This window comes from Rattus norvegicus, chromosome 20 (assembly GCF_021556685.1).
Source record: "Rattus norvegicus strain SHRSP/BbbUtx chromosome 20, alternate assembly SHRSP_T2T, whole genome shotgun sequence".
NCBI lineage: Eukaryota > Metazoa > Chordata > Mammalia > Rodentia > Muridae > Rattus > Rattus norvegicus.
The window spans coordinates 51,795,322-51,798,536 of NC_141553.1; positions in this window are offsets into that span (position 1 = coordinate 51,795,322).

Here is a 3,215-nt window from a genome sequence, read left to right on the forward strand (position 1 = left end):
GTCAGCCCTCCTTTTTCTCACACTTACATTTTTAAAGGGTTACCTTACAAGGTTTTAGGCGTCCATACAGGTTTTCTCACATAACCATTGCCGTTGGTTGATTCTTGCTACTCTAAGCCCTTGTCTCCTCCGCCATCTCCCGCACTTTCTCTGCTTTTTAAAAAATTATTATTATGAATTTACTTATTAATTACATCCCAAACACTAGTCCCCCCCCCCCAGTTCCTCCTCCCACAGTCTCTTTCCCCAACCCCTTCCCTTCTCCTCTGAGAGGGTGGGCCCCACCCTGAGAATCCCCCTACCCTGGCACATCAAGAGTCTTCCGGGTTAGGCGCATCGTCTCCCGCTGAGCCTCAGTCCAGCCCGTGCATGCGCCTTGGTTGGTGGTTCAGCTTCTGACAGATGCCAAGGGTCCAGGTTATCCAGACTCCGTTGATCTTCCTGTGAGGTTCCCATCACCTTCCAACCCTTTAGTCTTTCCCCGACCTCTGTCCCTTGTCTGGCTGTGGGTATCTGCATCCGTTTCAGTCAGCTGCAGAGCCTCTCAGAGGACAGTTATGCCAAGTTGCTGTCTGCATCAACAGAGCACCAACAGTGTCTGTCTGGTTTCCTGCTGATCTGGTACCTTATTAACACCTTAGGAAGCTTATAGAATGGATATAAGCCCATGGGCCATCAATCGACTGGCAAAGAAATAAAACAATGTTTATAACAAATGTCACCCAGTATTGGAAGAAATCTATAGCAAATGTCACACAAGACGGTGTTCCATAAACATTCACGTACTAATTAAGTGCCCACCTCAGTGTGAAGTGCCGACTACACAGTGCCGACTTTCGGGTCCAGAGGGCCAGCCCATGCTACTTTCCATATGAAACCCCGTGTCTGCCTTCTGAGTAAACATGTCTATTTGGATGTTCAACAGCCGTTCTACGTGTAGAAAGCAACTCCATATTTCTCTGTGTCCTTATCATATTTCCCATTTTCACTAAATTCCACCATTTTCCAAGTCTGCGGCCTTCGAATCCTTCCACCTCGCCTTCCCTTCCTGCGGTATCTAATGAGTCTGAAGCCCTGATCATTCTGACTCCTGCAGACTCTTGAATCGATTCGCTTATCCATGCAGTGCTTTCCCTCCCGAATGTCACGAGAAGTCACCAGCATGGTGTTTGTTTGACTCGGTGTCAGTCCTTCCTACTTCATCACCTAGATTGCTTCTCAAGAGAGGCAGCTAAGATACCCACACCTGAGTGCGTCACTCCAACTTCAGGCCGTTCCTGACCCTGCACTACACCACCCTGAATTTGTTTTGCCACTTTCTCTTTCTGGTAAGTTCCAGGTATGGGGAATGTCTTTCCTGCTGTGTTCTCTCACACCTCCTACTCTGGATGTGTGCTTTTCCTTCCTGTCACCTCCACACAAGTCCAACGTACATAGCACCCTTCCTTCCCAGAGGTCTATTTTCATAAACCATTAACCACCAAAACTGCCAACTCCCCCAGCCCAGGCTGAGCAAGAGCTTTCCCAAGGGCTCACCGAACATCTCAACCAATGCTGTGACAGCATCTATCTTTTCTCTTTTTCTTCTCAAAGGAAAGAGTTTATTTCTTCTAAAATGGTACCCAAAACGTTGTCAAAGGTATCATTTGTGTTTTGTCAACGGTGGTTGTGAGTTCCAATTCATGAACTGTTATTTCCAGCCAGGTTATGGTGGTACCCACACTTGGGAGGCAGAGGCAGGCAGATATCTAGATTCAAGGCCAACCTGGTCTACATAGAGAGTTCCAAAAAAAATACCGGTTATTTCATAAATGAATCATTGACGATGTAAGCTTTGGGTTCCCAGTTATCTCTATCCTGGAGGAAAGAGTAGCCAGGTAAGAACATGGCCCCTGCATTCATGGTCTAACCTCACTCTCTACTAGTGGGAAACTTGGATTAAATTACTTCAAACTTGCTTCATCCTTGTGAAGATTAACTGTAAGTATGGACATAACCCTGAGAATGAGGAAGGGCTGAAAATATCACAAACATAAGAAAAACACACAGAAGTACAGTGAACCTCGAGACAGGCCATGTCACTGGGACAAAATTTTCTAACTGAAGCCATGCATTTTGTGTTTTTCTGAATGATCATGTACCACAGATACCTGTGCATAAACCTACACTCTGTTACTAGGGCTTATTGATTATGTGAGCTGCTCAAAACATCAGACCTTAGTTTACTCATCTGTACAATGGAACTGGAAGAAAATTTCTTGTATAATTATTATATTGTAAAGATTAATATGTAAATCAGAATCTCTGGAACATTGTAAACTCATAGCATGCTATATGTTATAATACATTGTGCATATGTATACATTATATACAAACATATATACATATATCACAAACCTTTATGTCTCCTACAAACCCAATGATTTCTACAATAATTTTTCTTAATTTACACATTCATTTTACTGGCTGTTTTCTTTTGCTAAAATATGTGGTTCTTTTTATATTTGCATTACATATATTTGCATAAATAATATATTATATGCAATATATTATATAGATAATATATTTGTATTGTATTTATTAATTAAAACATTATTATAGAAAACTTGCAACTTAAAAAATTACTCAGTGATATTAGCCAGACCCAAAGACTACACATCTCAATGAACTTAACTTATTAAGAATTTCAAACATTGTATTTTGAGCATAGTCATCCTTCACTCCCCCAATTCCTCCCATATCCGCTCACACTTCCTGCCTCCTCCCCCTCCCCCTCTCCCTCTCCTTCCCCCTCCCTCCCCCTCCCCCTCTCTGTGTCTGTCTGTCTCTGTGCTTTCTCTTTCCCCTCTTTCTCCCTCTCTTTCCCCCTCTCTCTCCCTCTTCTTTATCCTCTCTCTCAAACACCTAGTCCCGTTTGTATTGACCGTCAAGTCAGAACCTATTTGATTTCACCATGTTTTCTGACTCAAGCACGCAGTGCCTTCAGAAATAGGATCCCAGCATCCTAGCTGGGGTGTCCCCTAGAGCAGAGGCATTGACTGTATTGACCTGGCTGAAAGCAGAGAGGGAATGAAAAACAGACAGACACACGAGCAGACATACACACAGAAAAGCTGGGATCAGCTGGATCAGGCTCTCTGATGGAGAAGCTTGGTGCCTTTATTATTATATATGATTGAAAAGAGTGCAGGGATATTTTATATGGGTGAGCAGAC